The sequence below is a fragment of the Oncorhynchus mykiss genome, chromosome 4, assembly GCF_013265735.2.
Source record: "Oncorhynchus mykiss isolate Arlee chromosome 4, USDA_OmykA_1.1, whole genome shotgun sequence".
In the NCBI taxonomy this organism is placed as follows: domain Eukaryota; kingdom Metazoa; phylum Chordata; class Actinopteri; order Salmoniformes; family Salmonidae; genus Oncorhynchus; species Oncorhynchus mykiss.
Genome location: NC_048568.1, coordinates 14,555,251 through 14,582,602, shown reverse-complemented (window position 1 = coordinate 14,582,602; position 27,352 = coordinate 14,555,251). Strand labels below are relative to the sequence as shown.

General features: G+C 42.5%; 1 protein-coding gene across 4 annotated transcripts in view; it reads right to left on the bottom strand.

Moving 5' to 3' along the window:
* Positions 1-27,352, bottom strand: part of LOC110522145 (tyrosine-protein kinase Fyn) — a 67,217-nt gene that overhangs the window by 27,588 nt on the left and 12,277 nt on the right. For 3 of the 4 annotated variants that reach the window (XM_036975686.1, XM_036975689.1, XM_036975688.1), the window contains exon 2: positions 21,530-21,608. The exons of the other annotated variant lie outside the window; for it this stretch is intronic. The gene's annotated coding sequence lies outside the window, so the exon portion shown is untranslated. The remainder of the gene's footprint in view (positions 1-21,529; positions 21,609-27,352) is intronic. 4 annotated transcript variants of the gene reach the window in all.

The following is a 27,352-nucleotide window of genomic DNA, read 5'->3' as shown; positions in this document are numbered from 1 at the left end:
TGGAGTCTGTTTGATTGAGTGTGTGGACAGGTGTCTTTTATACAGGTAACGAGTTCAAACAGGTGCAGTTAATACAGGTAATGAGTGGAGAACAGGAGGGCTTCTTAAAGAAAAACTAACAGGTCTGTGAGAGCCAGAATTCTTACTGGTTGGTAGGTGATGCAATGCAATGCAATGCATGTCATGCAATAAAATGCAAATTAATTAGATAAAAATCATACAATGTGATTTTCTGGATTTTTGTTTTAGATTCCGTCTCTCACAGTTGAAGTGTACCTATGATAAAAATTACAGACCTCTACATGCTTTGTAAGTAGGAAAACCTGCAAAATCGGCAGTGTGTCAAATACTTGTTCTCCCCACTGTATACTGTAGTTGCTTACCAAGAAGACCGCGAATGTTCCTAAGTGGTCAGTTTTACAATATTGACTTAAATCTGCTTAAATACTATGGCAAAACTTGAAAATCGCTGTCTAGCCATGATCCCCAACATCTCGACAGAGCTTGTGTAATAAATAAAATACCCAGGTATGCAAAGCGGTTGCAGGCTTATTCAAGAAGACTCACAGCTGTAATTGCAGCCAAAGGGGTTTCTAACATGTTTGGACTCAGGGAGCTGAATACTTAGGCAACAACTATATTTTCATAAATGTTTACATTATTTTACATTTAATCTATAACACAAACAATGTCTGTCTATATCTATCTATCTATCTATCTATCTATCTATCTATCTATCTATCTATCTATCTATCTATCTATCTATATATATATATATATATATATATATATATATATATATATATATATATATATTCCACTGACATTACAGAGTATTTTGTGTACATTTGTTGACAAAAAAAAGACAATTAAATAAATGTTAATCCCACTTTGTAACACAATAAAATGTGAAGAAATCCAAGGGGTCTGAATACTTTTGCAGGGCCCCGTATCAGTGCCTTTCAAAGGGAATGGGAGTCAGTGCATTAGCCTTGTGTATCTGGGATTATCTTGTTTCATGCCCCCCCCCCAGCATGTGCCCACCAGGAGGTCTGCTGGAGGATGCTCCAAGCCCTGTAATTAAAAAGGCAAGCGGGGACCACTCTATCCCCCCACAATAAGCTCCTCGGTGTCTAACATTGTTTCCTGGGTTGAAGATAAGAAGAGCAGAACAGCCTGTAGCTAGAAGCCTGCATCTGTAGCTTGCCTCTCTCTGCCACAGCCATAAAGTACCGGGACTAACTGAGGCAGTCAAGTTGTGTGACGTTCATGCGTTCCCCCCCACCCCCACACCCCACTGTTTATGGTTCATTTCAGCAAGTTGCTTTTGGGCATGGGAGGCTGCCTCTCTGGGTGGGATTATGAACTGTGAGCTGTCAAACTGTGGATAACCCTTCTCCCCCAACTCTCTGAGAAGCCAGGATCACAACACTGAGCCATCTTCCTACCCCTACTCATCCTCCTCCTCCACCAATTCCCGAGGAAGGCCACTATCCTCTGCCCTGCCTGCGCCTGTCAGTCAAAGACCAGGCCAGCCATGGTTAGGCTGTGCTGGGCTGGATGAGTGGGAGGGGCCTGATTTGGCACCATTGTGTCAGGGTGACTTAGTGTCAGTGCATTCTGAGTGCTGCTGAGTAGCTCAGTTGGTAGAGCATGGCACTTGCAACGTCTGGGTTGTGGGTTCGATTCCCACGGGGAAAATGTATGCACTCACTAGTGTAAGTCGCTCTGAATAACAGAGTATGCTAAATGACTCAGATGTAAAAACCTGACTAGCATTTACCCATAGGGGGAGAAAAGCTGCCTGGCTGGGAGGAGGACTGCTGCTCTCTCACCACTGAGCCTCAGCCTTTAGCCGTCCTGAGCCCTTAGCTGTTAGCCTGCCTGAGCCCAGTCTAAGGCTCTCAGGGCGGGGATTAGCAATGTGGCTTCCCTGCTCTCTCTCCCTTGGACTGCAGTTAGTGGAAACCGTTAGTTGGTTTTTAATCAGGCTAAGAATAAAGTACCAGCATTGTGTTATCATGCATTTACAACACAGTCCACAGATACTGTTACTCAGACCCGGCGCCAGGTTAAAGTGACTAAAGGGGCTGTTGAAATCGGTGAGGGGGACACAATTTCGGGGAGTTCTTGCATTGGAATTAAGTTTGAATGCCGAGACTCCGAGTACATTGGGTACTTTTGATGTGACAGGGTTGGCGTAAAGTCTGTAACCCATCTCCGCTGTGCTATATCAGCACAATGGACAGCGACAATACAAAGTAAAGAAAGGCCTAGTTGGTAATGATGAATTACCAGTGCATAATAGGTGAATTACCCTATGTGAATGCAGCCAAATACAACTTGTATTTCTTTCCACAGTGTAGCGCATTTCAAAATGCTCCTTGCTTGATTTTTGCCTAGCGAATTTATTTGGCTCTATCAATAGCATGCTTTCAGATAGAATACCAACCTTGGGTACGTTAGCATTGGACCAAATACAGAACTTTCAATGAGGGAACCAAAAATGACACATCTGCAGCAACCGAGTATTCCAGCCACTCTCTTCCTATGAACCAGTTGCTATTAAATTAACGTTTTTGGATAGAAAACCTGCGGCTACGGTAGGATTCTACGCTAACCTGGGCTGGCTCCTCTGTTCCAAGATCGTCCGAAACCGGTCTGGGGTGGAGGGGGCTGTGGAGCCATTATTCTGGCGGCGCTTGTTGAAGGAGGGGTGGGCTATTCACGCGGACCTGTCTACAGCTCGGCAGCATCGTCGCTGCTGGGCTTGGCGACGGCCTCTGTGGTTTCATTTCTGATATCCATTGTGGCAGATTAGTTGTTTAGAGCTAAATAGGCTACTAGCACTAACACATTTTAGAGCTAGCTAAGAAGCTAACTAAACTCTATAGTGGTGGGGCGTGAGGCAGAGTTGAGTGATGCAGCTTCAACTGTAAACTTGACCCCGTCCTGATAAGTCAAAATCAAGTATTTCAGACGGAGGAGTATCATTATTTACGTAGCATACCGCAGATGAGCAGCAGCTTTTCCTGCTTTTTATGGAAACCCGAAAAGAGAGTCATACCTAACCGCCCAGTGGCTTTACATAGCCCACACACACACACACACACACACACACACACACACACACAGCGGGCTCGCTCTGTCCATGGTGCTGATACAGCGCAGCGGAGAGAAGAGATTTCGTGCCAACCTGTCACTAAATCACTTGAATTTTTTAAGCTATTTTTAAATAGGGACATAAAACTAAAGAGTGAAGAGGCACAGGTTTTAACCGAGGGGGCTGAGCCACCTTTTGGCCCCCCGTGGCGCCGGCACCGCTTGTTACTGTACTTATTCCACTGCTATTTTCTCATAGAAAGATAACACGGTAAGCTATTGTAAGTTTATCAACCTGAATAACAAAGCTGTGTAAATCCCTATAGAATCTGAAGTTAATATGTGTCTGTTCTGCGTTCCGTATCACAGAGATGTTTCAAAACACAGCGCCAAGTAAATGATTGGCCGAGTGACACAAGCATAAAAGCAGAGGTTGAGTATGAAAAAACAAGTGACGTAAATACAACGGCCCCCTAAATGGAGCTTGCCAGCCAGGCGAGCTTAAACAAAAAAGTAATTTTGAAAGCATGTCATCAAATAAAGTGGAATGGCAGATCCCTATAATTTGAGCCCTCCAGAAGTATGCTGCCAGCTTACCTTGTGTTAAACAATGCAGCTGTGTCCATGACTTGACCGTGACCTCTGCCCTATGGCTCCCCCAGGGAGGGCCCATTCTAAATCAACAGCATTATACCACCCATCCAAGATGTTGCCCTGCCAAGGACCTAGCCAGCTACCCACTGAATGGAATATTCATTAAGTCTCCAGTCCAGAGAGAAAAATGTCTCTGATTGTTTGTCCTCTGATTATCTTTATATTCATTAGCTACCACATAGAACTGGCTTTGTGGTGGCAGAATGACACCATTGCACATGAGCCATTATGCTAAGTCGAGTACAGAACCACCTAATTCAGAGAAATTTGAAAGCTATTCCAAAAACGTGTGCTGTTTTTCTCTAGCTAGGCTACATGACGTGTTAATGGTGTCGTAAGACTAACATGGCGCTGTGGCTACAAGTCAAGACATGTCTAGCTGCCATCTTGTTCTGAAGAGGACCACACCACCAGTAGCAGCCCAAAGCCATCTGTCTGTACAACATTAACACCAGAAGCCAAAAAAAAAGGACAGAGGAAGGCAACAGCAAGACCATGGGGGGAATATCACATGCATACTTCTCTCGCCCTCTCTCTCTCTCCTCACCTCCTTCTCAAAACCCATTGGAGGAGAAGGCCAGAGGGGCGGGACCTCTGGCTTTCTCATCCAATGAATTTTGAGAACGAGGCGAGGAGAGAGAGAGAGGACGTGACGAGTGTGCAATTGAGATTCTCCCCATGGCCTCAGGGGAGACGGTAGTTAATACATATGTAAGCATCCTCAATGACTTACACCACCATTCACACCCCTGGAACCTAGTATACCATACCTATTTCCACCATGTTTTCACCATGTCGGTCATTTCAAAACGAACCCATTACATTTTAGTCATTTACATTTGATTCCATTTTTATCTACATGAATGAACATACGAGGACAAGAAACGATAAAATCCTGCAATAACCGACAATTGAATACCATTAAAAAGATGGAAGTGAAGTACAGTCCAATGGTAATAACATTACCACGGGTGTCATGATCGACTAAAAATAGGCCTAACCCTTCTGCTAATGAGTTTCATTAGAACTATAACAATGTGTCCCAATTTTCTCCCACGTGTCACTCACTACCGCGACGAGTGAAATGTGGAGGCAGGCACGTCATCATTTCCCAAGTCCCTCTGTTTTCAGCACAAGGTCAAGCAGGTAGAGTGTTGACACATCTTATTTGAATGGATGGTGGGCTGAACAACACAAAAACTGTGTGAGGTTACTTGTCGGAGACCGCTGATGGAAAGCTGTTGTTTTAGTATACTGTATAGATGTGATTTCCTTTCTCTTCGTACAGCAGTATAGGCCTCATTTTAAGTCTAAACTAAAATAATATATGCCATTTAGCAGATGCTTTTATCCAAAGCGACAGTTATGTGCACATACATTTTATGGATGGATGGTCCCGGAAATCAAACCAAGTACCATGCTCTACTATATGAGCTGCAGAGGACCACAAAATGGAGCCATGATTCTAGAGGCCTGAAATGAAAAGGAATTTAGCATTGGGGAAGTCATCTAGCCTCAAATGATTATTTTTTTAAATAAGGTGGGGAAACGTCTTGTGCTTTTGTGTGGTCCGGCTGAAGGAATCGACTGCATGTGTTGTTGTGTTGAAGTGCAACACTCTGTCCCCCCATTAGCTAGCGAGCTACCTTGTCGGTTAACACATGTACACAAACAGCATCAAGGCTATCTCACAAGGCTGCGAGAGCAGGATGTGGTTAACAATCGCGTGTGCTAAAGTTTCCATTTACTGTGCCGCTGAAGAATAACGTTGAGACTATAGGTGAGGGTATAGGAGCAGAGCATTAGCATAACGCTATGGTTGGAGAACATAGACCCTCAGTCAGACAGTGAAAACAGGCACTATCTGCTTCCATATGTTGAAGGGACAGGTAGGACAGGTGAAGCCAAGACCAGCTCTATGAATAGTCCAGGAGGACTAGGCTGTGCTCCGTGAGCAGGGTAACTCAGTGGCTACGTCCCAAACGGCACCCTATTCCCTATAGTGCCTTACTTTTGACCAGAGCCCGTAGAATAGGGTGGCATTTGGGAAGCGCCCAGAATGACTCATACTCAGGGTATCATCACCTCAGAAAGGGCACAGAGAGAGAGAGCAGAGAGTAATTCTAATTCTACCATGTATCATCCTAATAAAATAAAATAAATCTATAAATAATAACTCTTGCACTTGTCTTTTCCTACTAGCATTGACTTTGGTGATAACTTCTTTATTTACAACTGTGATATGTGGTTGTATCACACTAGCTATCTTAAGTTGAGGCAGGTTGCCATTTATTATCATGATTATTGCCCTTGAGGCAACGCCGCAGAGTGGTCGCTAGCTGGCAAAGCCACAAAGTCATAAAACCGGATTTTAAACCCAACCCTAACCTTAACCACACTGCTAACCCTAATGCCTAAGCTGAACCTTAAATTAAGACCAAAAAGCTATTTCCCCCCCCCCCCTTTTTTTTATATATATATATATTTTTTTACAATATATGCAATTTAGACTTGCAGCTGGCCCATTTAGCAGACATCGCTCAATTCTGTCTCCAGGGCAAGATTATTGACAATATACACTACCAGTCAAAAGTTTGGACACACCTACTCATTCAAGGGGTTTTCTTTATTTTTACTATTTTCTACATTGTAGAATAACAGTGAAGACATCGAAACTATGAAATAACACAAAAGGAATGATGTAGTAACCAAAAAAAGTGTTAAACAAATCTAAATATATTTGATATTTTATATATTTTTCAAACTAGCCACCCTTTGCCTCGATGACAGCTTTGCACACTCTTGGCATTCTCTCAACCAGCTTCACCTGGAATGCTTTTCCAACAGGCTTGAAGGAGTTCCCACAAATGTTGAGCACTTGTTGGCTGCTTTTCCTTCACTCTGTGGTCCGACTCATCCCAAACCATCTCAATTTGGTTGAGGTCGGGGGATTGTGGAGGCCAGGTCATCTGATGCAGCACTCCATCACTCTCAACCTTGGTCAAATAGCCCTTACACAGCCTGGAGGTGTGTTGGGTCATTGTCCTGTTGAAAAACAAATGATAGTGGGACTAAGCGCAAACCAGATGGGATGGCGTATCACTGCAGAATGCTGTGGTAGCCATGCTGGTTACGTGTGCCTTGAATTCTAAGTAAGTCACTGACAGTGGCACCAGCAAAGCACCATCACACCAACACATCTCCTCCTCCATGATTTGCATGTGTGGTTCCACCGTCGAGATTATCCGTTCTCACAAAAAATCTCAAATTTGGATTTAACAGACCAAAGGACAGATTTCCGCCAGTCTAATGTCCATTGCTTGTGTTTCTTTCCCCAAGCAAGTCTCTTCTTATTATTGGTGTCCTTTAGTAGTGTTTTTTTTTGCAGCAATTCGACCATGAAGGCCTGATTCATGCAGTCTCCTCTGAACAGCTGTTGTTGAGATGGGTCTGTTACTTGAACTCTGTGCAGCATTTATTTGGGCTGCAATTTCTGAGGCTGGTAACTCTAATGAACTTATCCTCTGCAGCAGAGGTAACTCTGGGTCTTCCTTTCCTGTGGCGGTCCTCATAAGAGCCAGTTTCATCATAGTGCTTGATGGTTTTTGCCACTGCACTTAAAGAAACCTTCCAAGTTCTTGACATTTTCCACATTGACTTACTTTCAATTCTTAAAGTAATGATGGACTGTCATTTCTCTTTGCTTATTTTAACTGTTCTTGCCATAATATGGATTTGGTCGTTTACCAAATAGGGCTATCTTCTGTATACCACCCCTACCTTGTCACAACACAGCTGATTGGCTCAAACGCATTAAGAAGGAAAGAAATTCCACAAATGAAAGTCACAGAGTAAAATACAACTTGAGAAAAAGTCCAAAAGTATTTGGTTTTAAATATACTTCAGTATCAAAAGACAAATTCCTTCTATTAAGCAAACCAGACGGCACGATATCCTTGTTTTTTTTAATTTACAGATAGCTAGGGGCACACTCCAATACTCAGACATGATTTACAAACAAAGCATGTGTTTAGTGAGTCCACCATTTCAGAAGCAGTAAGGATGACCAGGGATTTTCTCTTGATCAGTGCGTGAATTGGACAATTTTCCTGTCCTATTAAGCATTCAAAATGTAACAAGTACATTTGGGTGTCAGAGTAAATGTATGGAGTAAAAAGTACATTATTTTCTTTACGAATGTAGTGGAGTAAAAGTAAATTGTCTCAAATGCTTTAAGAAGGAAAGAAATTCCACAAATGAACTTTTAACAAGGCACACCTGTTAATTGAAATGCATTCCAGGTGACTACCTCATGAAGCTGGTTGAGAGAATGCCAAGAGTGTGTCAAATATAAAATATATTTTGATTTGTTTAACACTGTTTTGGTTACTTCATGATTCCATGTGTTATTTCACTGTTGTGATGTCTTCACTATTTTTCTACAATGTAGAAAATAGTAAAAAATAAAGAAAAACCCTGGAATGAGTAGGTGCTAAGAGGAATGCACTAACTGTCCCTCTGGATAAGAGCGTCTACTTAATGACCACAATGTCAAATGTCATCCACTGACTGTAGCAGCAGTAAGTCATACCTCTCCCACCACCAGAATGCAGCAGCTCCATCCCAGCAGCAGCAGAGCAGTGTAATAATACCTGATGCACAGCCGCCCATCACACACCAACAGAGCGATCTATCACTTCAGACCCTGTTGCTAGGTTACCGACATTCTTCGGCACACTGAGTACTCTCAGCCCTTTTGCTGCTGGCAAGTAGAGCTTTCAGGTCTGGGGAGTGCCAACGAGAGAGGGAAAATGACGCAGGAGCCTCCGACTAAAGCACTTGTGAATGAGGACAAGGCATGAGAGACAGGGATGAGTGTGTGAGCCGTGTGCAGTAGTGTGTTGTATAGTACGTGCTGCCTGTGTGTGTGTGTATGCTTGCGTGAGTGTGAGTGTATGCTTGCGCTTGTGTGTGAGTGCATGCTTGCGTGTGTGTGAGAGTGTATGCTTGCGTGTGAGTGTATGCTTGCGTGTGAGTGTATGCTTGCGTGTGTGAGTGTATGCTTGCGTGTGAGTGTATGCTTGCGTGTGAGTGTATGCTTGCGTGTTAGTGTATGCTTGCGTGTGTGAGTGTATGCTTGCGCGTGCATTTATGAGTATGCGAGGGATACTGGGTGGCTTCAGGACGTCTTTCATCTGCTGGCCTTCCACTGAGAGAGAGAAAGAGAGACAGAGAGAGTGAAACATAGAGAGACAAATAAAGAGAGAGCGAGCGTGACTGCTACAGGGGTAGCTCACTGCGCCAGTCATTAGTTATCCCTGGGAACATACAGTAAACCCCCTGTACTGGCAGCAAGCTTCACGATACAGGTCCACATTCAGATCAGATCGGAGACGATGGTTCCTTGTTTAGGGATAATCTTAAGACCCCTCTTTTTTTCTCTCCAGAGGCTTAGACAGAGGGCGACCGTCACTCTGTAGTCCCCTGTGTCTACGATAGGATGAACCTGGAGACCTGACCAGAGCTGGTCTGATGAGTTGAGTAACTGACCAACGTGGATAGACATGAAGCTTATACTATTTAGAAACTTTGAAACTTGAATTAACTTCAGGGGGTGCTAGTCTTTCTGACAGCATAACATCCACTTTCTAGGTCTGCCTAGGTGTGATTGATTGATGACAAATACAAGTTCAATGGTGTGAACTGTTGCAAAACTGAACAGGAACGGTCCTCTTCATTAATGTTCTGTCGACTGGAGAAGCCTGTTGAATTGTCTGTTGGTGCGAGCCATGCTCACTGGACCAGCAACGTCAACTTGCTAACTGGGTCTATATTGAACATTGTTACTCTGATAGTGCTTCCTTTGTTCCCACATTCATCTTCCCTTTTGACCAACTCTCTGTTTACACCCTAATAAAGATGCAGTGGTGGAAAAAGTACCCAGTTGTAATACTTGAGTAAAAGTAAAAGATACCTTAATAGAAAATGACTCAAGTAAACGTGAAAGTCACTGAGTAAAATACAACTTGACTAAAAGTCCAAAAGTATTTGGTTTTAAATATACTAAGGTATCAAAAGGCAAATTCCTTCTATTAAGCAAACCAGACGGCACAATATTCTTGTTTTTTAAATTTGACAGATAGCTAGGGGAACACTCCAATACTCAGACATGATTTACAAACAAAGCATGTGTTTAGTGAGACCACCAGATCAGAAGCAGTAGGGATGACCAGGGATTTTCTCTTGATAAGTGCGTGAATTGGACAATTTTCCTGTCCTGCTAAGCATTCAAAATGTAACAAGTACATTTGGATGTCAGAGAAAATGTATGGAGTAAAAAGTACAGAATTTTCTTTACGAATGTAGCGGAGTAAAAGTCAAAATATAAATAGTAGAGTACAGATACCCCAAAAAACATCTTAAGTAGTACTTTAAAGTATTTTTTACTTAAGTACTTTACACCACTGGAAAGATGGTACTTGAAGATATTCTGTCAAACCACAATCACTGATGCTCCGCTTGCCCTCACCACCTCTTTTGCATCTAACCCATCGCTAGTCAATAGAGGTAAATATTCAACTCAGAATGGTCTGATCAGATTTGCCTCAAAGGATCTTTCTCCTCACATTTCTCAAGGCTTTCGCTATCACTTGGCAGGTGGTTTCCATTGGGATCAACCAACAGATAATGTCTGAACGCCTCAATGAGCTGATTGCAGTAACACATTTGGTGAGTGCTGAGACTCAGTCCTTTGGAAATTCCATGTCATGTAAAATTAACAAAATAAGAATAATTTCATAGCAGAAAATAAATAAAAACTCAGAGATGTTGGCTAATAAATTACAGTCACAGTTGTACTGTACAGTTGAATTCGGAAGTTTACATACACCTTAGCCAAATACATTTAAATTCAGTTTTTTAACAATTCATGACATTTAATCTAAGTAAAATGTCCCTGTCTTACGTCAGTTAGGATCACCACTTTATTTTAATAAAGTGAAATGTCAGAATAATAGTAAAGAGAATGATTTATTTCAGCTTTTATTTCTTTCATCACATTCCCAGTGGGTCAGAAGTTTACATATACTCAATTAGTATTTGGTAGCATTGCCTTTAAATTGTTTAACTTGGGTCAAACATTTAGGGTAGCCTTCCACAAGCTTCCCACAATAAATTGGGTGAATTTTGGCCCATTCCTCCTGACAGAGCTGGTGTAACTGAGTCAGGTTTGTAGACCTCCTTGCTCGCACATGCTTTTTCAGTTCTGCCAACAAATGTTCTATAGGATTGAGGTCAGGGCTTTGTGAGGGTCACTCCAATACCTTGACTTTGTTGTCCTTAAGACATTTTGCCACAACTTTGGAAGTATGCTTGGGGTCATTGTCCATTTGGAAAACCCATTTGTGACCAAGCTTGAACTTCCTGACTGATGTCTTGAGATGTTGCTTCAATATATCCACATAATTTTCCTGCCTCATGATGCCATCTATTTTGTGAAGTGCACCAGTCCCTCCTGCAGCAAAGCACCCCCACAATATGATGCTGCCACCCCCGTGCTTCACGGTTGGGATGGTGTTCTTCGGCTTGCAAGCCTCCCCCTTTTTCCTACAAACATAACGATGGTCATTATGGTCAAACAGTTCTATTTTTGTTTCATCAGACCAGAGGACATTTCTCCAAAAAGTACGATCTTTGTCCCCATGTGCAGTTGCAGTCCGTAGTCTGGCTTTTGTATGGCGGTTTTTGAGCAGTAGCTTCTTCCTTGCTGAGTGGCCTTTCAGGTTATGTCGATATAGGACTAATTTTACTGTGGACATAGATACTTTTGTACCAGTTTTTTCCATCATCTTCACAAGGTCCTTTGCTGTTGTTCTGGGATTGATTTGCACTTTTCGCACCAAAGTACGTTCATCTCTAGGAGACAGAACGTGTCTCCTTCCTGAGCGGAATGACAGCTGCGTGGTCCCATGGTGTTTATACTTGCGTACTATTGTTTGTACAGATGAACGTGGTACCTTCAGGCACTCCCAAGGATGAACCAGACTTGCGGAGGTCTACCATTTTTTTTCTGAGGTCTTGGCTGATTTCTTTTGATTGTCCCATAATGTCAAGCAAAGAGGCACTGAGTTTGAAGGTAGTCCTTGAAATACATCCACAGGTACACCTCCAATTGACTCAAATGATATCAATTAGCTTGTTAGAAGCTAATAAAGCAATGACGTCTTTTTCTGGAATTTTCCAAGCTGTTTAAAGGCACAGTCAACTTAGTGTATGTAAACTTCTGACCCACTGGAATTGTGATACAGTGAATTATAAGTGAAATAATCTGTCTGTAAACAATTGTTGGAAAAATGACTTGTGTCATGCACAAAGTAGATGTCCTAACCGACTTGCCAAAGCTATAGTTAGTTAACAAGACATTTGTGGAGTGGTTGAAAAACAAACTTTAATGACTCCAACCTAAGTGTATGTAAACTTCCGACTTCAACTGTATGTGAGAGGTGGGGGCATTTAATGTCTTCTACCCTGTTCAGATCGGCCAAATGTGGGAGCCATAATAAATACCAGAACAGCACACAGAGTTAAAACACAACCTCACAGCTCTACTATCACAGCCCAGGCTTAAAACACAACCTCACAGCTCTACTATCACAGCCCAGGCTTAAAACACAACCTCACAGCTCTACTATCATGACCCAGGCTTGAAACACAACCTCACAGCTCTACTATCACGGCCCAGGCTTAAAACACAACCTCACAGCTCTACTATCACGGCCCAGGCTTAAAACACAACCTCACAGCTCTACTATCACGACCCAGGCTTAAAACACAACCTCACAGCTCTACTATCACGGCCCAGGCTTAAAACACAACCTCACAGCTCTACTATCACGGCCCAGGCTTAAAACACAACCTCACAGCTCTACTATCACGGCCCAGGTTTTAAACACAACCTCACAGCTCTACTATCACAGCCCAGGCTTAAAACACAACCTCACAGCTCTACTATCACGGCCCAGGCTTAAAACACTGCGACGTGGCCCGATCCACTGCGCCACACAAGCTCTGCCAGCGCATTTATATGGAAGCCTGTTGCTGCCAATCACCTAAATAGCCATTATTTTACTGTGTAGGTTTGTGTCCCCAATATCACTCTATTCCCTTTATACTGCACTACTTCTGACCAGAGTCCCATGGAGCCTGGTCAAAAGTAGTTTACTACACATAGGCCCTATTATAGGGAATAGGGTGCCATCTGGGACGCAACCATATACATTTCTTTGTCTTGCGTGCAAGAGGAGTCATCCACAGTGCCATCAGTGGGTAATAAAGCGGCCAGGCACTATTGGCCCTAGAGTAGGGGTGTCAAACATATTGCACACAAGGGGTAACAAAATTCAAAACCAAATCAAAATTGTGTAGAAATGATAATGGACCTACATTCATACAGATTGACTTTTCAGCTCTCTAACTATTAGCTAAATAAAAGCTAGACAGTCAGGGAGCTTTAAATACATTTAAAAAGAGGATAGAGGACAATTTTCTATTACATTATTTTATGGCAAAGAAATAACAATTTTTCAGTGTGGTCTTCTGGACCTCAATGAAGACCAAATGTGCCCCCCGGGGCAAAATGAGCTTGATAGCCCTGCCCTAGAGTGTCCATATGGCCAGAGCCCAACAGTCTGCCTCCTTTGTAATTAAAAGGACATCGTTGTCAACAAACCAAACCTCCAACATGTGGAGTGGTGCTCATGTAAGCTGCAGACCATTATGGGCCCAGAGCAAGAGGAAGCAAACAGAACTTCAAAGAGCTTCTCCTCCTACTCTGGCACTACACCTCACCCGGCTACGCCTGGGCCCTGTCGAAATGGGACTGACCAGCCGGTCCACATCATTCAATAGATTGATTCCAAGTGTATGGCTAGCTGCTGAATCATCAGTGAGAAACATTAACATCAGAGATTCGGTCTGATGTTTTTAGCTACCCTTTTCTTTGTACTGTTTCATATCGAATCCAAATCTTGAGTTGAATTTTGAGTTCACTAGCTAAAGCATTCTAAAATGGGCCCCAACCACTAATACAGAGGGAATGAAGGGTTCTTTGTGTCAGCTGCCATCTTGACTGGGTAGAGATTAGGCTAATTTGCAAACCCTGCGACGGATGTTCCATACAGGAGTGTCAGACGCAGAACGGTCAAGTGAAAGAGACCATTGTCACCGTCCACCCAAGTCCATAATAAGCCCATCCATGTGTGAAGCCATTAGTTAGCCTGGTCCAGTCTTAAGGCTTTCTCAACTCCTCTCATAATATACCTATCACGCCTCTCAACAGGGTGAGCAGTAAGTCTAACCTTAACAATGAGGAAAAGGCAGCGACCATGATCACCTTGACCCCGATTCCTGAATCAATGCCTCTTCATGTAAAGCCAATAAAACCACTGCAGACTCTGAGTAACGCTTAGCCCCACTGTAATGAGCGCATTGTGTTCAGTGAGGCAATATGGCCGCCTGAAGCCTACTGCCCTCCCTCTCGTACATAGAAGCTAACAGCACAGAGTGTGACGTGTCCTCGTCAATAAGAGAGGTTTCTGAGGAGCATGTTGCTTGTACGTCACACACTCATTGAGGGTTAGTCATTTAGTAGAGGGGGGGGGGGGGGTTCATGCATTTCTGCTGTAGGAGTCAGCAAGACATGGTGGGGTCATAGTAAGGCTGTTACATGACCGTATTACGGGTCATGACTGCAGTCAAATTCATGTGACCGTTGAGTCACTGTAAGTAGGCTTCGCCAAAACTGCGCTCTGATGCCGCTGATGGTCATTAGTAGTGTCCCAAACTTGCTAACGGCCGGTCCCTAACGGCTGGTACTCAGCGATCTATTGTCCCTCTAAATCACTCTGACATCAATGCTTGACGCATGGAATGAAATAAGTGTTCATATAAGCCCATGTTGCGCAACATTTCTATTGGCTATGCAATTGCGCGAGAAACAGAGTTTTGATGGCCTCTATTAAAAAGAGGAGGTTCCCATCAGCTTTCTATAGGCTAGGCCTACGTGTTCTTATAAGCTCAGTCATTGCGCAATCGCGTGTGATAACAGAGTTTTGACTCTTTGACTTTGTGGGCCATTCTAATGTATTAGTAGGCTATAGGTAAAGACCAGATTAAATGGAGAATAGTCTGATGGGTGAGAATATTATCAAGTGCTTGTCAAATTGTGAACGAGAGACTGATGAAGTGTGTGCAGCCTGCGCAAGAAACAGAGCAGAGCGCTTCCCTTTCATGCGACGTTTTTCAAATCATCATTAGAGTCGCATCATGCAGCCTTCGAATGTGTTACAAATCAAAACATAGCCTAACATTTGTACCACAACTTAAGTTGCATAAATAACTATAAATGAAGCATATAGGAGCACCTATTTCGTTGTTAACTGCTCAACACAGAATAGCAGCATGTGCACACTCCCTTGGAAATCGTTGGGGAAAAATATCCTTTCTATTTTATTCAGCTATGTTAAATTGTATTATTCTTAACATTAAATAATGCCAAGGCAAATCTTGCCTGCTAAATGAAATACCATAGCCAGATCAGGGCTTAACATAAGGATGACTCAGAATATGCTATTCTGTTCTTTTGAAATAGGCTATATATCTTCATATCACACACACACACACACACACACACACACACACACACACACACACACACACACACACACACACACACACCCCTGCGGCAGAGTACTCCTCCACCATAGTGAGTATCGAGCTGCAGCAGAGGCACAGAGGCAGATTATAACCTCTCAACCACGTTGACTTCCTGAGTCAAACAAACAAATATATCCAACAAATATATCCAGCGAAAACAGAGACGAACAGCATAACTAAGTCTCCTTGGAGCCAAACATACATGCCCTGCACGTGTGTGCTCGTCCATCAGCCCTGCCCCCACCCAATAAGGAGGGACAAACTGAGGCAAAGTAAGAAGGGGTTGAATGAGTCAGAGATCATTAAACCTTCTCGCCCTTTCTCCTCTTTCATCTGCAGAGAGAGAGAGAGAGGAAGGAGGAGAGAGTGGGAGCTTCAAAAGGCCCCATGCGGTAACTCTTGATTACATCCATCTGTGGCAGTCCTCCCTTTATCGTCCGTCTCTACCCTCCCACCTTTCCTCCACCTTTCCATGCCCTATGCCTGCAGGTTAGAGGGAGAGAGCCCTGCTAACCTGGCCCAGTGGCGTGAGACCGTGAAGAAATCATTGACATGGGAGCAGCAGGGCAGAGAGACTATTTTATATTGGGAGGTATAGCAGTGGTCACCAACCGGTCCATCTTCAAAGCATTCCTAGTCTATCACCAAACATTTATTTTCAGTTTACCTTCCTTTTTTAAATGTTATTCATGTGGTGGTGTTGGCAGTAGGGACACTTGATTCAGAAGCCCTGCACACCAGGTAGGCAAAGTGTTCCCATTTTTAACCATTTAATTTGTTTGAAAAGACCATCTCTGACTGAGAGATCTGGGGCTAAAATCCAGTCGTATAAATTACTTAAGTAAAAATAGTTGAAAGTACTACTTAAGTAGTTTTTTGGGGCATCTGTACATTACTATTCGTATTTTTGACAACTTTTACTTTTACTTCACTACATTCCTAAAGAAAAAAATGTACTTTTTACTCCATACATTTTCCCTGACACCCAAAATTACTCGTAACATTTTGAATGCTAAGCAGGACAGGAAAATTGCCTAATTCACATAGTTATCAAGAGAACATCTCTGGTCATCCCTACTGTCTCTGATCTGGCGGACTCACTAAACACGCATGTTTCATTTGTACATTCTGTCTGAGTGTTAAAGCATGTCCCTGGCCATCCGCAAATCAATAAAAACAAACAAGAAAATGATGCCATCACGGTTTGATTTATATAAGGAATTTGAAATGATTTATACTTTTACTTTTGATACTTAAGTATATTTTAGCAATTACATTTACTTTTGATAATAAAGTATATTTAAAACCAAATACTTTAAGACTTTTACTCAAGTAGTATTTTGCTGGCTGACTTTCACTTTTTTTCTTGAGTCATTTTCTATTAAGGTATCTTTACTTTTACTCAAGTATGACGACAATTGGGTACTTTTTCCATCAGTGCTAAAATCGAGTGTGCCTAGCCTACAGCGCTGGCCAAGTCATAAAACTAAAATCACTGTGCCTACCGCTTCCACAACCCCGGCGACAGCGAAGTTTGATACTGGCGTATGTGAGATTTCATAACTTTTAAAACCATGACCAGAGAGAGAGTGGGTGGGGTGCACGAAGTCGGTTTGGTTTCCCCTTTCTAAAGTGAATAGAACACGACCACAGAAGAGCCTGTCTGTAACCTGACTAGAAGGTTAAAGTGGAGTCGAGTGTTTTAGTCTGTCTGCTGAGGTTTTAATGAGGTGTTTCTCACAGGAAATAGTACCATTCTGCAGAGGGCCGAGAGCCTATTTTATATTGGGAGGTATAGCAGTGGTCGCCAACCGGTCCATCTTCAAAGCATTCCTAGTCTATCACCAAACATTTATTTTCTGTTTGCTCTCCTTTTTTACATGTTATTCATGTTGTGCTGTTGGCGGTTTTAACCATTTCATTTGTTTGAAAAGACAATCTCTGACCGAAAAATCTGGGGCTAAAATCCAGTCGTATAAAATACTTAAGTAAAAATAGTTGAAGAGTAGTTTTTGGAGGTATCTGTACTTTACTTTACTATTTATATTTTTGACAATTTTTACTTAACTACATTCCTAAAGAACAGTTTTTATTTTACCTTTATTTAACTAGGCAAGTCAGTTAAGAACAAATTCTTATTTTCAATGAAGGCCTAGGAACAGTGGATTAACTGCCTGTCAGCTGGAAGATTTGAATTTGCAACCTTCCGGTTCCTAGTCCAACGCTCTAACCACTAGGCTACCCTGCCGCCCCAGGGTGTGATGTACTTTGTACTCCATACATTTTCCCTGACACCCAGAAGTTACATTTTGAATGCTTAGCAGGACAGGAAAATGGCCTAATTCACCCACTTATCAAGTGAACATCCCTACTGCCTCTGATCTGGCAGACTCACTAAACACATGCTTCATTTGTAAATTATGTCTTGTGTTGGGGCAATAAAGATTATGCCATCATGGTTTGCTTTATATAAGGAATTTGAAATGATTTATACTTATACATTTGATCCTTAAGTATATTTTAGCAATTACATTTACTTTTGATACTTAAGTATATTTAAAACCAAATACTTTTAGAGACTTTTACTCAAGTAGTATTTCTGATGGCTGATATTCACTCGAGTCATTTTTTATTAAAAAGTTATCTTTACTTTTACTCAAGTACGAGAATTGGGTGCTTTTCCACCACTGCTAAAATCGAGTTCACCTAGCCTACTGCGCTGGCCAATTGGATAGCTAAAATCAGTGCCTACCGCTTCCACGACCCCGGCGACAGCGACGTTTGATACTAGCGTTTGTGAAATTTCCTAACTTTTGAAAGCATAACCAGAAAGAGACTGTCAAAGAATACAGCAAAGAGCTGCTGTTTTTATGAGTGAGTTCATGTCTAAGTTTATTCAGCACTGTCAACACTGTTTTTATTACAAAACATAATACGTGCTTCTCTACTTCCACTCGCGCTGCAGCTGCGAGTGTATCGATAGCCCTGCGTTTTTATTTTTATTGGCAGCTCGTAGTGTCTACTTTAATATAGAGGAATATTTCACTCTATTGTCATAGGAACAACATGAATTTGTGCATGAGACATGTGGTGCGACTCGATGGAAGATGGTGTCCACTCTCTGGTCAGTCTCACCGGAGGAAAGGGAGGAGAGAGCAGGGTCTGTGGGAGGTGGAACTCCGAAATGTCCGACTAGTTGAGTTGTTGAACGCGGCACGTGTATAACTACAACCAGTTAGCAAGTTGGACATTTCTGAGTTTCCTAGTTCCGGCTAGCATGTCAATGCGGCATAATGGCATCTTCAAAACAACTGGGAAATCGGAACTGGAAAATCACAGACTTCCAACTTCAGTGTATTCAAGACAACTGGGAACTCGGAATAAAACGAGAACCGACTGGGTGAAAACTTTTGAACGGTCATCCAACTCAAAATTCCAAGTCGCAAACTCTGCCATCTTTCTAGAGCTCCGACTTTCCAACCTGAAGATCACGGACGTCATGATTTTCCCTTTGATTTCAGAGTTCCCAGTTGTCTTGAAAGCGCCATGATCATCAGATGCAATTACCATCAGTCCAGTAAAAAAATTGACTCATTATTTCCAAATTACTTCAATTTATGCTCAGCTGTGCCTTCGCAAGTGCTACACCAACGGATCTATTTTGTTATCAAAGCTTGAGTTTTGAAATATAATATGGTTTGAGAAGACCAATATTGTCAGGCCAGGTATATAGCCAATATGCTGTGATAATGTTATTAGGCCTATAGCGCAAACCTCATTACTACAGAACAGTTTTTATTAGGTTAATGTTCAATTTTTTAAAGCAATGTTTTATCAAGTTCTGAGCGGTAGATCTCTGCTTTCTTTTTGACTGTGAAAGTGATTTTTCACTCAGAAAAGGTTGGTGACCACTGCCCTATAGCTATTGGGGTCTATAATGAATTGCTTCATTAAGATTGCACAGGGGAAGGAGAACAGCGTGTGGAGGGAAAATGCCCGACCAGGAGCGTCAACATAGCGTGCAGCTACAATAGGTTAGCAGTTAGTACCACCATTACCTCAGCCTTGCCTGCTTTGTCCCAGGCTCATCTGATTTCCTGTCAACCACGGGGGAACAACAACCGTTTGAGGGTTAACTCTGACATTTCAGATGTCTTTTTTCAAGCCCACACCCCAGCTAATCGTTGAGCGTGAGAGAGAGGTCAGAGAAAGGAACGGATAAAAACAGATAATTGAGGGGGTGGTGGGAGGTCTTCACATGGAACAATCTCGCTGGAATGAGTGACCCGTTTTCAGATCTCACTAACCGTCACCCACACGCAGCACCGACAACAAACTCACACTGTTTTCCACTGTTTCACTCAGACTGCGACAGTGTGTGTGTGTGTGTGTGTGTGTGTGGGTGGGTGGGAGGGGGTCTCTGTACCATGGTGCCATGATGACACCACTGCAGAGCTCCTGATTACTCCAGCATGTCACCAGGCAGACAGGCACTGCACTACATTATACACACTGACTCCCAAATGGCACCCTTCCCTACACAGTGCACCGCTTTTGCTCACCATGTAGTGAATAGAGTGCTATTTGGGACCTCTTGCCACAATCTCAACTCAGACCACCGGCGTTACAGCCACATCCACGCACGACTCTTCTTGACCGCATAAGCTCCCGTTACAAACCATCAGCGCGCACAGTCATCGCCGTCCGCCATGGCTCAACCAGATCATGGGATTACTGTCGATGCACGAGAAAGAGCATGCATATACTGTGACAAACCAGAGGCCTGCATAATGCATGCATCTGTTGTGACTGCTAAATACCCAGTTGGCTTGATGGAAGCTAAAAGCTGGTTCTTGGAAGAAGAAACCCTTGTGCACCAACCGGTTTCCACTCTGCCACTGCTGAGGAATTCAGTCCCCCCCCCAAAAAAGCTTCCTTTCCATTTATAGCCTGTTGTACACTTGCTCCGGACTGACCGGCGGGGTTCCCATCACAATACATCCCCTTTGTCTGTCGGCCTGCCCATACTGCACTCCACACACAGGAAAAGGAAACCGCAGAGTGCAGGCCCTTTGACAGGGCCAAAGCATGGCTCGAGCTCTAGGCTGATATTCCCAAATGGTCACAAAACAAGTGAGCTCACTGCCAAGCAAAAGAAAGCCACTGTGTTTTTGACTGATATAGACTAGGTCCCAATTGGCATCCTATTTACTATCACTATATAGTGCACTAGTCCCAGCGATCATGATCAAACTGAAAAACATGTTTCTTAAGAATTCATTTTTTCAAAGACATTGTGCGTCACTTGTGAAAGAGAAACGTTAAGACAGTCAAGACACTGAGAAAGCAGGATAACTGCTCAGAACGGTTGTATGCATAAAGACAGCGAGAACACATGTATGTGCACTCTTTGACACCAGATTGACCTGCTGGTAGGGTAAAGTTCTGGGCCAACCCGCAGAGAGCTTTCGCTTGCAGCGCAGAGAGGATTAAAGTAGAGCGAGAGAGAGAGAGAGCGAGCGAGAGCAAGCGACAGACCGGCAGAGAGAGCGAGAGACAGACAGATGGACAGAGTAAGAGCGAGAGAGAGAGAGAGAGAAAGAAAGGGTAAGAGACAGACAGAGAGAGAGAAAGTCAGGGTAAGAGACAGACAGACAGAGAGAAAGCGAGAGAGAGCACAGCCCGCTGGAATCCCATTGGAGTCAGGTCACATAAAGTCAAGCCAAAACATCCTGTGCCTTGTTTTTTTTTTACCCTACAGGTCCCAGACAACGTGAGACTCTGAAATAAATGGGGATACTACTGATTATCTCCTTCCTGACTTGGTCACATGGGATTTGAGGTGCACTAGGAAAACCACAGCCCCACTGCCAAGCTGGGAGACACATTTGCTATGAGTGCTGTGTATAACATCCTACTTGTAGAGGTTGACAAAGACAGACAGTGTAGCTGTGGACAGCCTATAGCACAAACTTCAGAACAGCGGTTGCCAGCTGGTGTGTGTGTGTGAGCCTGGCTGGTTTGAGAGCAGTAATTGCTGTGACAGCGTGCGTGTACGTACCTCTGGTTTCAGCGTATCAGGATATTTATTTACTCCACATGGCTTTGTGCAGCGCAAAAAAAAACAAAAAACAGAGGCCCTGCGGGGAGAGAAATACATTTCAATTATTCATTTATCGCATTCAATGAAACATGACTATCAACAGTGTGCGCCAGCCAATGTCAGTTACTGTATCCTTCACTCCCAAAATGGTATTTCTGCCCTGGCCCTCAGAGCGAATGGTAGCGACAGGCTGCGCTCTGTTGGACAGTGACCTCAAGATCTGCCAATTGGTAAACAACAGGTTGAAGTGCAGAACACACTCTCGGAGGCAGCTTAATAAAAATTTTAAAAACCCGTCTGTATGACGGCCTCTTTTCTCTCTGGCATTTCCTGTAGCAGGTACGTGGATTTTTTTTTTGGGGGGGGGGGGGTCAATTCATTCAATGTTCTGAGCTGAAAGAGTATTGCCTGAACGAGAGTGGTTTTCATCAAGAATCTTCAGTCAAGAGCCTCATACAGGTGTTACCAAGCTTTGATACTTGGGATTTACTACAGATGATATGCGTGAGGCAAGGCACGATTTAAGCAATTAACAACCCAATTTATTGAGTAACTTATGCCAACTTGAGTATCTAGGAAACCTTATATTGGCTTCATAACAGACAGAGGCCACTTCAGCCTTCCAGTAGAAATCACAGCAGTAAACTGATCAAAGCACCAAAAAAAGCATACATAAATTCATTAAAACTGAGATGGTAAGATCTGAAGAACCATAACTCTGTTTTGCATCTACTACCCCCAAATGCATTCACACATAAAGGAGAACAGCCAATGTACTTGCACATAAATCAATCTCCACTTGAAACAGCGAGCAACAAATGCACCACGCCCTGCCAGCAGTTTGAAACACTAATGTTTCAACAGTGGAGTCATTATGCCCATAGGGACAGGCGTTAGCTACATGGTAAATTGACTAAACGCACTTCATCTAAAACAGCAATGATAACTCATAAAAACACACAAACTTGACTTCTAAGCAGAGCACTGTTATGATGCATCTGTTTCGATCTGAATCTGTTAACGGTTTGTGACTTTGCTGTAACGGGTATGAGAAAAAAAGGTGAGATATTATTTTGTCTCTGAAGTTTGGTTGTGTGTAATTCCCCAGTTTGTATCGAGTCTAAATATTCTGGCTGTATTGGAGCATGTGTCATGTCATTAACTGGCATGCACGTGTACACACATACACATGCGCACGCATAAACGGACTTCATTCGTACACCCCATACTGTGATGCAAACACTTTAGGAACAGGATTTTTCAATTAAAAAAACTCACAAATCAGGCTAAAAGGAATAGATACTGATTTTAGATAGTAAGGCCAGACGAAATTGGTGGGCAGAAAATATGAGAGTTCCCCGTCGTGTGAGGCAGCTTCAGTAGTTAATTACCTCTGTCTGACGGTGGCTGGCCACACAGACAGACAGACCTTGCTGGCAGAGAACAGAGAATGGGCTAGTAAAGACAGGCAATAATCATGTTTGACATTCTGACTCCTCCTTCAGACTTTCCTTGACCCATACTGTTGTTCTGTGATGGTCATGACGTCACATATTGGAGCCATTCCATTATCCTGCAGATATCACAGACCGATGGCTGAGATAGCTATTCAAAGGCTGGCATTTAACATAAAGGATTAAATGGCATGCAAATGTAAAAGGATATCAGTTTGTCAAAACCCTGCAAACATTTAAAAGTCTAATTTGGAGATAGAGGGACAAAAAAAAACAAGTACCCTCATTCAGTAGCATTCTGTTCTGCCAGACACCATTATTGAGGGTTTGCTGAGCGATCATATTTTGGGGCGTTTATGTGGAGGAAACATTGGGAGTCCCAAAAATATACTGGCAGTGCCCTATGTGTGGAAGTGAAACAGGATTTTCGTCCACATGCGTGCTCCCTTTCTCTATCGAACATAATGGGGCTGAGGCTGAGGCCTGCAGGGGAGAGCATTCAGCCACACACAGATCACATGACTGGCCGGGTACAGCGAGCTCAGTCATTCTTACTGTCGCTCTTTACTGAGTGGAGAGCAGACAAAAGCTACGGCTGATACAGTGGCTCTGCAGAGGGGGAGGAGCTCTCCATTCACAGCCTGCTGGGTAGGTACTAAGCAGGGGCACGTCATATACAGCCTGAGAGATAGTAACCACAGCCTAGCCCCAATCTACATCTATACTCTCGTATAATGCACACCAAGTTAATACCATGGCTTACCTCTACAGGCAAGGGCCTAGTCACTTATCCATTTCAATGGCAGCTGTATCTACAGTATGTCCTTTGACAGATGTGGACTTTGATTGACAGGTCAGGAATGGATTTGAGCAGACAGCCTTCACATTGAGGCTCTCTGGCTGCGTCTATTCCTTATATAGTGCACTACTTGTGATCAGAGCCCTATGGAACCTGGTCAAAAGTAGTGCACTATACAGTACCAGTCAAAAGTTTGGACACACATACTCATTCAAGGGTTTTTCTTTATTTGTATTGTTTTCTACATTGTATAATAATAGTGAAGACATCAAAACTATGAAATAACACAAATGGAATCATGTAGTAACCAAAAAAAGTGTTGAATATGAAATATATATTTTTGATTTGTTTAAGATTCTTCAAAGTAGCCAACCTTTGCCTTGATGACGGCTTTGCACACTCTTGACATTCTCTCAACCAGCTTCACCTGGAGTGCTTTTCCAATAGTCCTGAAGGAGTTCCCACATGCTGAGCACTTGTTGGCTGCTTTTCCTTCACTCTGCGGTCCAACTCATCCCAAACCATCTCGATTGGTTTGAGGTCGGGCCAGGTCATCTGATGCAGCACTCCATCACCCTCAACCTTGGTCAAATAGCCCTTACACAGCCTGGAGGTGTGTTTGGGGTCATTGACCTGTTGAAAAACAAATGATAGTCCCACTAAGCCCAAACCAGATGGGATGGCGTATCGCTGCAGAATGCTGTAATAGCAGTTGATGAACAGTTGATGTTGAGATGTGTCTGTTACTTGAATTCTGTGAAGCATTTATTTGGGCCGCAATCTGAGATGCAGTTAATTGCTGATTTCTGAGGCTGGTAACTCTAATGAACTTCTTTAGCAGAGGTAACTCCGGGTCTTCTTTTCCTGTGGCGGTCCTCATGAGAGCCAGTTTCATCATAGCGCTTAATGTTTTTTTGCGACTGCACTTGAAGAAACCTTCAAAGTTCTGGAAATCTTCCTGATTGACTGACCTTTATGTCTTAAAGTAATGATGGACTGTCGTTTCTCTTTGCTTATTTGAGCTGTTCTTGCCATAATATGGACTTGGTCTTTTACCAAATAGGACTATCTTCTGTATACCAACCCTACCTTGTCACAACACAACTGATTGGCTCAAACGCATTAAGAAGGAAAGAAATTCCACAAATGAACTTTTAAGAAGGCACACCTGTTAATTGAAATGCATTCCAGGTGACTACCTCATGAAGCTGGTTGAGAGAATGCCAAGAGCGTGCAAAGCATTAATCAAGGCAAAGGGTGGCTACTTTAAAGTAATAAAATATATTTTGATTTGTTTAACACTTTTTTGTTTCTTCATGATTCAATATGTGTTATTTCATAGTTATGATGTCTTCACTATTATTTTACAATGTAGAAAATAGTAAAAATAAAGAAGTACCAAGGATTGTAGAGTGTTTATACAGACAGAGTGGAGAAAATGGATTACAATGAATGAAAGGTTAGAGTTTAAAGACATTTTGGATGACGAATCACTGTAGCCTATACCCCAATGAGACCTCCCATTAACCTAGCGTTGGGGAAATTTGCAACAAAAGGGCCAGGTTTGTAATTGTCACCACTGAATATGTAACACAATTATGAGATAATGAAATTCCTTTAAAATGACTTGCAAAGGAAGTGTTTGATTATATAAAAAAAATAAATTATAAACCCATATTACTTCCAGCTCTGTTGCTGCTCTCCCACTACAGTGATTAAATAGAAAGAAATTAACATTAACAATGGCTTAAGGCCCCTTTGACGTTTACTGAGCTTCCTCGAGGTAAAGCTCTATACTTCTGTCAATATTGCTTTATCCACTAGCAATGACGGGGAATTTAAATGGGGCATATTGAGGGCCTAGGCCTGGTGCTCCAGCAAGGAGGCCGGGGTGATGCCAGGATGAGCAATCGTCTCCTTTGTCAGCCCCCCCAGCCAGCAGCAGCTGCATCAGCATTGCAGAGAAATGACACTGCAGAGAGGCAACAGAGAGGAGGAGCGGGGAGCATGGAGGGCAGACAGGCACTCCTCAGAGACAGTTTAACTGCTACCTGTTGTACAGTTCTACTGTACAAGTGTATATCACTATACAGTAGTACAGTAGAGTATGGCCAGACAGGCACCACTCAGACAATGTTTAACTGTTTCAAATGTGACACAAATCCAATGTAAGTAAATGGTACCTATATTAGCATTTCCATGCCTCATGTCCAAATCACCCTAAAATATCTACAAATGTATTGTGTAACTCAATTATGTTACTTATAGATGATTTGGATATGAAGTGTGAAAATGCTTATATTTTATTGGATTTGTGCCACTATGCTAAAAAGTTAGCATTTGAAACAGTGGCCAGGTAAACAAAACCAAAGCCTGGATTAATGTCGTAGCTTATCACAAACTGCTTACAGGGTAAGAAAACCAATATGTAATTTTGTAATTTGGATGAACTATCCCTTTAACAATGGGGTGGAGGGGTTCTTTATAAAATAATTACCTAGTAGCAGAAACAGCACCATCTAGTGGTCAGAGCCTGGTAATATCAAGATGTAGGATAGCCTATTCATTGATGGAAATACCAGATGATGTAAATAGATTTGACCGGTCATGCTTATTGGTCTATGGGTTGCATAATTTAGTGGAATTAAATTGCTGGGTGTATATATTCATTGTGTAACTTCCATGACTAATTTCTCTGAACAGACAAAAACAAAAATCCACTGAGAATACATAACATAGGATGAAGAAACAATACTCCTAGCCGCAGCTCCATACTACTCGTCAAACATAGAGAACTGATACTTTATACCCGTTATTGGGGTGGGATTGGAATGGGGTGTGGAGGTTCCGTGGATGGCTTTAGGCCACTTCCTTGGATTCCTCACGTCGTTTTCATTGTTAGAAAAAAAGTTTGGTCCAAATAGGACGTACGGTACTATAATTATTGAATATTATATGAAATCATATCAATTAAAAGGGCCTATTTGGGTGCAAATATATTTCAACAAATAATGTTTCTGGAATGCTTATCTTATCGGTTTCTAACTACAGAAACGATTTCATAACAATCTGAGGTGGCCGGTGTCATGGCTTACTGAAATGACATGGAACAACCCACATGCATGACATTAAAACACAGCTAGCACATTCATAGGATTAATTAAATATTCATAAAAAATTTAAAAACTTCCTGGGCCACAGACACACAGCAGACTTTTGTTTTCCCTTGAAAATGCAGACATCAGGGCAGCATATCATCATTAATAAATGACCAAACATAGTATACTGTATTCTCTTTTCATTATCTTGTTCAATGGAGAGAGCACCACCCTCATGATTCACACTTTATTATGGAAAATGACACTATATGTATTTTTTATTTCACCTTTATTTCACCAGGTAGGCCAGTTGAGAACAAGTTCTCATTTACAACTGCGACCTGGCCAAGATAAAGCAAAGCAGTGCGACAAAAACAACAACACAGAGTTAGTTACACATGGGATAAACAAACGTACAGTCAATAACACA